We start from the raw sequence: 12,771 nt of genomic DNA, 5'->3' as shown, positions 1-12,771 counted from the left end.
TACCGTACCGTGATGCCGTAGGTATTTTAACCTCAAGCAGCACAACCATCTGCGTAATAACGACAGAAACAGTGAGCTAGATATCGACACTAGGACTTCATGAAAAAATTTACAGCCTTTCCCACTGAACAGTGGTGCACAGTTCCAAAGTACAGTTTACGAAGTTTAAGGAATGACATCATGGGCTCACCATTAGCTGTTTTGCAACAAATTTTGATGGTTCCGTTATGCTGGTCCTTAAAAGTGATCGCGTTTGTAAATAATGCGGGAAAATCGTGAAAAGTGGTTATATAGGCTTATGTGTTATGTGTGGCATAAAATTTCACTTTCTATATGTACATATAGATCCCCATCGAAAGGAAACTCCTAACAGATGAAAATACGGACATGCCATGATTGAATGAATATATGAAGATTGCGTACAAATATTCCATTAACGAACAGATTTGTTCTCAGTAACGGTACTGTGGTGTTGCTGTAGGTCGAACTGAACGTATTCAGATACTGCATACTGCAGTACCTACGGTAACCTCTAAACCACTTGTACTTCTAAACTAAAATGCGCAAATATTCGGAGTTCATCTTCTGCTGTTCTTGTTTTTCAAAATACCCTTCACCATTATTGACAATGTAATTGCCTGAGATAGCTTGTCATTCTCTCTTTTATTTATGGACGTAATTCGTTTCTCAGTATTCCCAGATTTATTTTCTTTCCCGCACACAGCAGCCTATGTTCAACAAACGTTTTTATAATATCTGCAGCCTTCCGCCTTATGCCATTGCAGTGCAGTTACCCCTGAAGGATTCTATGACGGACGCAGTCAGAAGCTTTGGAAGGGTCAAGTATATGCTTTCCTCTAATCATCCAGGGCCCTATTTATGTTTGTTGTGGACTTCGCCACAAAGGTTTTTGTGCGTCTTACCTTCCTGCAGCCATGCTGTGCTTCTTTTATAAAGTTTATCATTCTATCTTTAATTACTGTTTCTATGATATTGGAGAGAACATTTGCAATAGTTATGGTTCCATAGTTGCCTGCATCTCTTTTATCCCCTCCTTTAAGCCCTGGTACTGCCTAGCACAGTGTTTAACCATTCTTACAGGTATGCCGTTCATACCCTCTGTAATTCTATTTCTTAATACTAAAAGTCTTTTAAACTTCCGGTTCATCTGGCAATAGTAGGTAATACTCTTAGCCCCCTTTTTTGGGGCTTTTCACGCTCTTTGGTATTGCTATGGTTTGTTTTATGGGTTTTTCTGCTATAGCTATATACTGTCAAATGAAACTATAAGCGGCATTCAAAAAGGCACGATTCGGAGGCATAATTACAGAAACCAGTACCTTTATGTTAAAAATATTGACCCTGGCTGTTGAGACACTTGTCCTACTGTGACACAAGGTGGTGAATGGCTGTCTCATAAAATTCCCGGGGCTGCGATGTTAATCAGTTCCCTACGTAAAGCTGGAAGTCGTCGTCTGAGGTGAATTGTTAGCCCCTCAGAGCTTTTTTAAGGGGACCAGAAATGGCGTAATCACAGGGAGAGCGTTCTGAACTGTATGGAGGGTGGCCCAAAACCTCCCGATTGAATTTCTGCACGAGTGCCGCGGCTGTGTTGGCCGTATGAGGCTACATTGTCGTGGAGAAGAGTGACCCCAGGGGTGATTTTGCCTGGTAGTTTCGATTTATTCACTTGGCGAAGGGTGGTCAAGGTTTGCGAGTAACATTCACTGTTGTCCCATGCTGCAGGAGGTGAATCAGAAGCGGACCATCTTGGTCAAAGAAGAACATCAGCATAACCTTTCCTGCACTTGTGTGGATGACCTTGGCTTTGTTTGGTGGTGGTGATCCTGGATGCTTCCACTGGAGACTTTGTCGTTTTGGTTCTGGTTCGAAGTGTTGACACCATGACTCATCTCCAGCCACCACTTATGCCAGGAATGCATTCCCTTCCTGAGCACAGCGCTGCAGATGAGCAAGGCAGTGGGCCATTCAACATGCTTCCTGGTATGGTTGAAGTCTGTGGGGCACCCATTGCGCACACACTTTGGGCATGTGTAGAAGTTCCTTCATGATGGTGTGAACACTTCCGACGCTCAATCCGACCACGGCGGCTATAGCTTTCACTGTCACTTGGCGGTCCTGGGTATGAGTGCATACACTAGCTGGACAATGTCATTGGTAATTCAGTGTAGTACTCCAGACCGTGCATCATCGGCTAATGACACTCGTCCTTCCCTGAAGCGCTTGTTCCACGCCTTGACCCTTGCAAAGGACGTACAGTGTTCTCTGTACACTTGTGACATTCGTCAATGAATATCCGTTCCTCCTACTCCTTCCACTGCTAGAAAACGAACATCTCTTTGCTGTTCTGTTGAATATATCACAGAAAGATTCCCAGCTCATTTCTACACTGTCGTATTTATGAATACCATCTCATTTTTGTACCTGTAGCAAAATTTCTAGCCTGCTCAAGTCCAAGTTTAATCTGCATAATTCGACCACGATGTTGTCCTCATCTTTTTATAATTTCACAGCTCAGTCGTTTGTCCATGATGATATGAAGCAACAGTATTCACAACTTGGACGCTTGTCTGAGTCTAGGTATATTTGCCAGAACATTTACTGCTAACGTGCTTGAAGTTTTTGAACGCCTTGATGGATATTTTATATGATTTTCAATGTTGTAAATCTTTATAATCCATGAAAAGTTCCTGTACAACCACTGACCTTCAGCATATCTACACATGAGTCTTCTGCTACTACTTCGAAAGTGAATTTCCTCATGACATTGCGCAATACACATCAAATTTCAGTTAAAAGCTTTAAGTGCTCGAACTTGGTTATTGATGTATTCTTACTAGAAGACATTTTTCTCGAATATTGTATTAGTACTGCTGCTGCCTCGAAACCAATTTTGTGCAGTTTGGAATCCCAACTAAGATTTCACTCAAAAATAATTGTTTTCTGTGCTAAGCCTCAAAGCTACAGTGCAAAAAAATCGTTGTTATCACAAAATCAGCATGATTTAGCAAATCCAAGTTTGCATTGATAGCTGTCAATGTGCATCATTATTTAGAAGCTCATTTAAAAGCACTGGATGACGGAGAACACACTATTGGAATTTTTATTGATCTGTCGAAGGCATTTGTCATAAGTCCCAAAACGTTTCAGAGGAATCCTTACCCATGGGTAAAGTTTCCATATTACACAGGCAACAACTGTATTATTAAGGCATAATGACATAAAAGAAAATGCCTTTGAAACAAAAACAAATGTTCTAGTAAATCACTGATTAAGTATGGTGTCCTACAGGACTCTGTCCTATGACTTCTGTTGCTAGTTTTGTATTATATGTACTTTACTGATCAAGAAATCAAAATATTGTTGGACAAATAAAGTATATATTTTTAACAAGCAAATTTTTACCATTTATTTTCTTACAGCAATATTGCAATGCTGTAACAGACATCTCACTGCACCTTCATTAGCTAGGGGGGCTGCAGCTTGTTTTTACAGTAAGATGAAATAATAAGTGGTTCCATGCAATACGATGGGAGCAAAACCAGGAATGAATACAGAACAAAATGTTACATATATTTAAGAAAAATACACTACAAACAATCTATCAGGAGTGAGAGAGCATTTGTAAAATTTTTCAAAAAAATTAACTTTACCAAAACTTTTTCCAATAGAAAAATTTTTAATTTATAGAACATCTTGGCATTTCTGTGCCTTTAACTTCATTTGGTAAATTGTTATACATCTGCATACCAAAATGTAGCTCACTTCTCTGAAAATAAGCTATTCTGGATAGGGTCAAATGTTTGCCAGATTTCTGGCTCATTTCGGATTTAATGTGTTCATTTAATATCAATGAGCTCTCTATGTTTAATAGATAGTGCTGAACAAACGATGTGATATAGCAGTAAATGTATTGTGGGGTCATAATGCCAAGTCCCCTGAAATGTTGACTACATGATGCAGTATGTCTCAGATTGCTTATTATACAAACAGCCTCTTTTTACATGATGATGTATATCTGCTGCAGTGTAAGTTTCCCCAAAAGAGGATTCCATGCTGTATTGTGGAGTAAAAGTGAGAATAATATACTTGTAGCAGAAATAAGGTGGTGACTACTTTTTTGAACACCCTTAGAACAGAACATACAGTTGACAGCTTATTGAGATACAATTGACGTGAGTACTCCTTTCAAGATTTTCTTCAATTCACATACCGAGAATCCTGAATGTACCTAACACTAGACAACTCTTGGCTGCTTAGGTATATACTGGGGAGTCCTAGTTTTTGAGGTGAGACCCTACACTAACTTTTCTGTTTTTTCATTACAAAAAGATTGCTCCCGCTGCGCCATTCATTCAGTGATGAATTGCTCCATACTTTAATGAAATATTCCGTCTGTAAGAAACGTTTATTTATAACAACACGCCGCTTTTTTAGAATGTTCCTCGATGTTTTATGCAGCAGGTTAACCTCCTTCACAATCTAACAAGGCATCACTATCTAAAACGAAGGATGTAAAATCTAAATAGAGGTCTGCAAGACACTTTCAGGATTAGAATTTACTTACAAAACTCTTGTTTTTTAAAATTTCATTTCATGTCTACTCACCTCTGTGGACGAGGTTGTTAATGCACGGCTGTGCAATGGCACTCGCCTCAGAGGTAAGCCAGTTCGAATTCTGCTGGTGGAAGAAATTTTCAATGCCAGTATTTGGCTGGCAGGGGCAGATGGGGTGGTGGCGAAAAGTTCTTGATCATCAGACTTTTCGCCAACGCCCTGGATTAAATACCAGACCTCTACACAGTATCCCATGTAGTGAAGGCATATGACACTGGGGAAGTTGTGCTCATCAGTCCACTTGGTGCTCTCCAAAAGGATTAGACTATGTGCCGGCACTGGGTTTCACACTCTCCGTTCTCTGATCATATCAAACACAAACATGTAACAGATATGCTTATGCACACAGTTCTCATACTTTAGCAAAGGAAAGATGGCTGTGAGTACAAAGGATACAGAAAACCTTTCCAATTAGGTGACTGAACCTGCACTTCAGGGTCTCCCTGTCAAGCATGCTATACAAGTCCACCTTATTTATTTATTTCGTATGTGATCGGCTAAATGGTTCAAATGGCTCTGAGCATTGTGGGACTTAACTTCTGAGGTTATAAGTCCCCTAGAACTTAAAACTACTTAAACCTAACTAACGTAAGGCCATCACACACATCCATGCCCGAGACAGGATTCGAAGCTGCGACCGTAGCAGTCACGTGGTTTCAGACTGTAGCGCCTAGAGCCCCTCGGACACTCCGGCCGGCCGTGTGTGATTATTAGGGTAAATAAAATGTAATCCAGACAGAATTTTGCATTAAAACAGAAGCTGTGATCATTTACCTCCACTTAGAATTCATATTTTTAATTCACTTTGCCTGCATCATCCCAGTGAATCAGTTGTGTACTGGAAAGTGGGCTTTCTACCCAAAACCTAGACTGTACAAAAATAATAAAGTTTTGTGATCAAACACAAAAATGGTTTGGGTGTAATTAATACTGTATACATGGTTTCTCCAGGAACCCACAGCCAAATTAGTTATAATTACTGAATGTTAGAGATGTCCATTTGAGGCTACCAGATACTTTTAATTCAGATGGAAACATGACTCAAAGTTTGCTGTATTTCGTATGCTAACAGCTGATGTGCTGCTTTCTTTAATGAAAGATTCTGTCTGTGAGAAACGTTTGTTTATAACTACTTGCCGTTTTTTACAGTGTTCCTCAATGTTTTACAGTACATGTTAACCCCATCCACATTCTAGAAAGGCATCACTATATAAAACGAAAGAAGTAAAATCTAGCTAGAGGTCTGCAAGATGCTTTCAGGATTGGTATTTATTTATAACTTTTGTTTTCTAATATTTCATTTTCTGCGTGATTAAACAGGTAAATAAAATGTAATCCAGACAGAATTTCACATTAAAAGCAATATTATAATCATTTACCTCCACTTAGAATTCGTAGCTTTTAATTCGCTATATTCAGACTAAAGTAGAGAATTCAGAGAGCATATCTGTCGAAAAATGATTAATTTCGGATTCCATATGAAATTTAATGTACTTACAAGCATTCTTGAGTTGTATTGTCATTAAACATCAGTAAAACATATAAAAAGTTATGAAAAATCTAGATTACCTTTGAGCAATATCGATCTCGATTCGAGATAAATAGAATAAAAGGATAGAAAGGTACTTTCTACATTATGCTAAGCTAAATATGAGCCATCTGTCGTCAATAAACATCAAAGTAGGAAAATTAGTATTGGTCATGTACTTCACATTTACTTACATACTCATTACATTCCATATTATCATAATAATTTGTTACATTGTACTTTTCTGTGAAAAACAGGAAGCACATGAAAGTTTGCTGGAAAAAGACTGCAAACTTGAAGCTCAAGAGCAAGAAATAAACTATCTTTTGAATACTATTGATGATATTTCATCTGAAATGGACAAATGTAAGGTGAGCATAACTGTACAATAATAAAGAATTCACTTTTTTTAAAAGCATCTTTCTGGGCTCACTGCTGACAGATGTCTCTGTAAGCTACACATGTCACCTGACTGAGCACCATGGAAAGCTCAGCCTGCAGTAGTTGACGTAGTTATGGTGGGCGTTAGGTTCATTAATTACGTGCTGGTAAATTTTCTGTTGTCATGTCACTTTGTGATCTGTGCATACTTCAACAACTGCAACGTTTTGTGTAACAGAGAATGACAATCTTAGTCAAATATTTTGATTGTTAAGATGGTGTAAAACAAAACAAGAAGAACCTCATTGCAACCTGTGATCCAGTGACACTGATGGCTTTTAAATGTAATATGTTTAGCCTACATTCAGTAGATTTTTACAGGTAAGCAATGCTCTGTTTAGAGCAAACTAATTTTCATTACTATCTTGTGAGCCAGAGTAGCTAATATATCTAAAAACTAACAAGCTCTCAATGAATCCCGCGAACCACTGGCAAATGCTGATGTCCAATTACTAAAGAGAGCTCAGCAATCTCGTGAAGGGCTCCAACTTTGTTTTAGCTAAAATTCTCAGCATCAGATTCCATAAGAAAGCATGATATTCAATTTCTTTGTCCTATACGCCCACAAGCTATTCTCTCATAATATACTATTTTTGTTTTGTTGTTTGTTGATAGTGGTTACACATTAACGTACACAAAGATCAGTGGTCCAATAATCGAGCCCCTGTACTTAATATTTCCCAACACTTAGTTCGTCGTTTCACCTGCATGTGTTACGGTAATTCCTGTTATGTAAGTATGAGTGTAACTTAATTTGTTAGATATTCTCCGATACCCTAGTGTAGAACATCATTACTAATACGTTATGTCTTACACATCCAAAAGTTTCAGCAAAGTCACAGAAAATTCCTTCACGATACCTTCTACGAGGGGCATTCCATAAGTAATCTAACACATTTTTTCTTGGACAGTTTCGTTTGAAAAATTCGTAAATTGTTGTGGGACATCGTGGAATATTCTCGCTTCAGTCACTATAGTTCCATAAAGTTCCAGTTGGTGGCAGCGCTTAACATAGCCTTCAAAGAAGCGTCTATAACGCAGATGTGTTCCAGCAGGAAGCTATGGTTGAGTTTTTCTTTTGGCAGAAATCCAGACCATCACAGATATTCATAAGAATTTGTAAAATGTGTACTGAAACCTAGCAATGAACTAAAGCACAGTGTGTCATTGGCCGAGGCGTCCATCCATCGCGACTAGATCACCCAAACCTACCCAATCTCTTGCGTGCTGGCCGGCCGCGTACAGCTGTGACTTCTGCAATGTTGGAAAATGCAGACATTGTCATTCGAGGTGACCAACAGATTACAGTCAAACACTTCGATGCTCAACTGGACGTCTCTGCTGGTAATACTGACACACTTGTCTACCAGTTTGAGTACCCAAATGTGTGTGTATGGTGGGTTCCTCGCCACTGCCTTATAAAAGACAATAAAGAGCTTCCATCTATTTGGCCCAATGAAGGATATACTCCGTGAGAAGCATTACGTGGATAATGGGGTTGTTAGTGATGTGCCAAGATGTTGGCTCTGACGTCGACCAATAGTGTGGTACCATGCGGGCAGAAAGGCCCTCTCAGTAAGCTCGCGTAAGGTTGTCTCACTGAACGGAGGTTATGTTCAAAAAGAAGGTTTTGTAGCCAAAAGAGTGGGGAATAATATAGTGCACTGGGATCCAAAAATCAGACCAGCTTTCAGACAAAAATATTTTGCATTACTTACTGAACGCTCCTCGTAGGATTTCTTTTGTGAGACTGAAACATTACTCTCATCAGGGAGAGCCTTTTACGAAAGCCAAACTGGGAGTGTCAGTGGACCATTTTGTGTAAGGTGTTGTACACTGTCCTCTCAAATATTTTTAAAACAACTCGCACCAGAGAGATACATCAATAATTAGATGTTATGTGACTCTCGCTGTATTTGTGTATTGGCATCACTATTCACCACACAATGTTTTAAACTGTAAGGAAACAGTATAGTTTGTACAGGCTCGTTACATAAACCTTCACTACATCTATACTCTGAAAATCATTGTGAAGCGTACTCCCATTGTACCTCTTATTATGGCTTCTTTCCATTCCAGTGGTATATAGTGTGCAGTAAGAATGATTACTTAAACGCCTCTGTAGGATATGTGCTGCAGTTAGTCTACTCTTGTCTTTCTAGTCCCTTTGGGAGCAATATATAGGGACTTGTAGCGTATCCCTTGATTCGTCCCTTAATTTGGGTTCTTGAAACATTCTAAGTAGGCTTTCATGGGAGACCTTGATCTATCTTCAAGTGTCTGCAGTTCAGTTCCTTACACATCTCCCATGACATGCTTCCATAGATCTAACGAACCTGTGATCACTCATGCTGCTCTATATCCCCTTTTAGTCCTACATAGTATAGGCCCAACGCATTTGAGCAATATTCTAGCATGGATCATGTGAATGACTTGTAAGTGATGTCCTCTGTAGACTGACTGCATTTCCCCAATATTCTACGGATTAACGGAAGTCTGCCAACTGCTTTACACATAAATGGGCCAATATAAACATTACATTTCATGTTCCTACAAATTGTTACACCCAGGTACCTGTATGAACTGTCCAACTGCGACTCCCTGATATTATAGTCCTAAGATACTAATTTTTTTAGTTTTGTGAAATACAAAACTTTACGTTTCTACATGTCTAAATCGAGTCCTAATCCTTATACCACTTTGAAGTCTTATCAAGATGTGGCTAAAGATTTATGAAGATTCCTTCAGATAGTATTTCATTATACATAACTGCATCATCTGCGAAAAGTCACAGGTTACTAGTAATATTATCTGCAAGGTCATTAATATACAATACGAACAGTAAGAGCCCCAACACATTTCCCTGGGGCAGACTCCTGTTGATGACTCTATCTGAGATAGTGTGCTGCGTCGTACCTACCAAAAAATCCTCAATTCATACACACTTTGTTACCCCATGTGACGATACTTTTGATGATAAGCGTGGGTATGGAACTGAGTCAAACGCTTTTCGAAGATCGAGAAATACTGCCTCTACCTGACTGCTTCTATCCCAAGCTGTCAGTACGTCTTGTGAGAACAGCGCAAGTTGGGTTGCATCCAAGCACATAAATTTAATCTCAATCCTCGACATATTCTCTGTTCGAATATAATAAATTTCCTTGAGAGGGAAAAATTTCTGTCTACGTATCAGCACCGTTTAGAAAGCACTGCTCGTTCGAAACCGTGCTTGCCCTTTTCTCAAATGAGATCATGAGAACCATGGATGACGATCAACAGGCAGATTCCATATTCCCAGATTTCCCTAAAGCAGTTGACACGATGCCACACTGCCGATTGTTAACGAAGGTAGAAGCATATGGAATAGGTTCCCAGCTATGTGAGTGGCACGAAGACTTCTTAAGTTACAGAACCCAGTATGTAATCCTCGACGGCGAGTATACATCAGAGACAAGAGTATCATCGAACAAAAAACTATGCCCGGTGATGGCGGGAAAGTGCAGGTTAGAGCCATCTTCAAGAGGGCAGTAGAAGTGGTCCACAAAACTACAGCCCATGAGATTCATTTCTTATAGAATCTTAGACCATATGGAGAACTCACGTAGAGAAGTATCTCAAACAGAAGACCTTCTCCATTCCAACCCTCACCGGTTCCTAAAATACTGTTTATGTGAAACCCATCTCAGACTATTTTCACACGGCATCCTGATAGCCATGGATCAAGACAGCTAGATAGATGCGATGCTTCTTGACTTCCAAAACGCAGTTCACTCAGTGCCACACATACGTTTATTATCGAAAGCGTCAGCCGAGATTTGTGACTCGATTGAGGATTTCTTGGTGGAGAGCACACAGCGTCTTATCTCTGATGGAGAATCATTGACAGATGTCGAAATAATATCACGGGTGCCTCAGGAAAGTCTGTTGGAATCCTTGCTGTTCAAGTTGTACATTAATGACCTTGCAGACAGTATTACTTGCAGATGATCCATTATTTTGTAATGAAGTATCGTACTGTCTGAGAAAGTCTTCACAAACGTTAAGCCATATCTTGACAAGATTTCAAAGTGGTGCCGAGATTTACTTGGAAACAAACTTGATATTCTGTGACGACAGTTTCAATAAATTACTGTTCGAATCTGTCAACTGACATGACAATTTTTGGGATTTTCAGATTGAATGATCACACAGCCTCAGACTCTCAGTCACAGGCAAAGCAAGTAGCAGACCTTGGTTTAATGGTAGAACTAGTCTACAAAGGAGATTACATACAAAAGACTCGTGTGACCCATCCTAGATTATGGCTCAAGTGTGTGTGAGCTGTGCCAAATAGGACTAGCAGGGCACTTTGAAAGTATACATAAAGGGCAGCACGAATATTTACAGGTTTGTCTGACCCATGTCAGAACTTCATCGAGTTGTTGAAAGAACTGAATAGGCAGACCCTTGAAGACAGATGGAAATTATCCTGAGAAAGTCTACTAACAATGTTTCAAGAACCGGCTTTAAATTATGACCATAGGAATATACTACAATTGCCCACTTATCGTTGCCCCAGGGATCATGAAAACAAAGCAAGATAAATTACAACAGGCACGGAATCATTTAAACAACCATTCTTCCCGCGTTCCATACATTAATTGAAAGGGAAAAGCCCTTATTACTGGCAAAATGGGATGTACCCTCTGCTATGCACTTCACAGTGATTAGTAGAGTATACATGTAGATGCAAATTTGGAAAAAAAGGCACCAAGAAAAGCGAATTTCTTATTCTAGATTCAATAAGTAAATAACGCTTTACTATTCCTGAAATTAAAATACATGTGCTACATGCAGTCCTGAAGTCTTTACTCTGCAATCCTTTCTTAACAACGCCCGATGTCCCTTGCACGGCTGTTGTAGCCATTGCATTCCCCACGTCTACACGTATTTAACTTTACACGAGGGTCTACTCAAGAAACACTGTAGCATAGACTTCTTAGTAACATTAAGATTTTAACGTGGGTTTCGTACGATTTCAGTTCTCCTGAAGTTTTCATGTGTGCAAACTTCTTTCACAGATTTTGCTGATGCTGCATAGTCCGTATCCCCTCGTTCGTCTATTGGTGTAACGAAAAAGAAACGGGAAAATATTAGTTTTAGGTCACAATAGGTATTTCCTTTGAACTTGTCTTGCGATCATATAGTATCCTCTCTCGAAATTCGAAGAGTGCAGTGAAGTTTGCATGCTCTCATGGTCGACAGATTCTAATTAATCTGTGCTGGGGCTGGATTCCTGTTCTTTGTGATGACATCAGCCTACTGGACAGATTTATTAAAGTTTTACGTCATGTCGTACTGATGGAGAATTATGTCCCGACGTGATTTGCTGTCCGATGTCTGAGGAATTAAACAACTGGAAAAATTCGTTAACGAAGTTTATTCTAATTGATTGTTATAGAAAAATTAAACTTTTGGTGTCTCACTTGGTTTATTAATACCTGATCCAAAGCTTGTTCACAGTGTTAATGTGCAGCCAAGCATGGGACCAATTAATTATTTCTCACTTGTGTTTTTACAGTACGTGGAAGCAAGAAAAGAAATCAGTAGAAATTTCTTCCTTTATCTCAAATAGTCCAAATCAAATTTGGCATATGTCTCTGGAAAAATATTATGGTGGCAACTGAACGCCGCTACACTTACGTCTTTTATTAGTATACATTAAACGAAAGTTACTCATAATATCGAACGCGCACGTAGGGTCGTTACATGCTATGTCTAAATTGAGTGTAGCTTGGCACATTCTGTCTCAAGCAATGCGGACTGCAGATGTCATACAGGAAATGGTCGTCTGTATTTCTCAGTACTGTTTGCACGAATGTTCCAATAATCGTTCTCCATGAATACTCAGTCGCAGGAGAAAGTTGTGTGCTGATTTTGATTGGCAGTGCCTGAAGTGAAGTTCTCTGACACTACGTCAGTGATGTCTTCAGATGAAATTTTAAGACGTATATAGTTATGGTTGTGTTAATCAAAAATAATTCTTTTGGTTGCCATACCTCTTCAGAGTTGGTAAAATGGTGCACAGAGATCAAAAACACTTGTCACAAACTCATTGTCTACTATTTCGCTGTTGACAGTACCATTGTTCTTGAAACCCAAATGTCAAAATTCTCAGTAGATTT

Source organism: Schistocerca cancellata, chromosome 1 (genome assembly GCF_023864275.1).
Source record: "Schistocerca cancellata isolate TAMUIC-IGC-003103 chromosome 1, iqSchCanc2.1, whole genome shotgun sequence".
Taxonomy (NCBI): domain Eukaryota; kingdom Metazoa; phylum Arthropoda; class Insecta; order Orthoptera; family Acrididae; genus Schistocerca; species Schistocerca cancellata.
The sequence above is the reverse complement of the archived record's forward strand: the minus strand, read 5'-3'. Positions refer to the sequence as shown.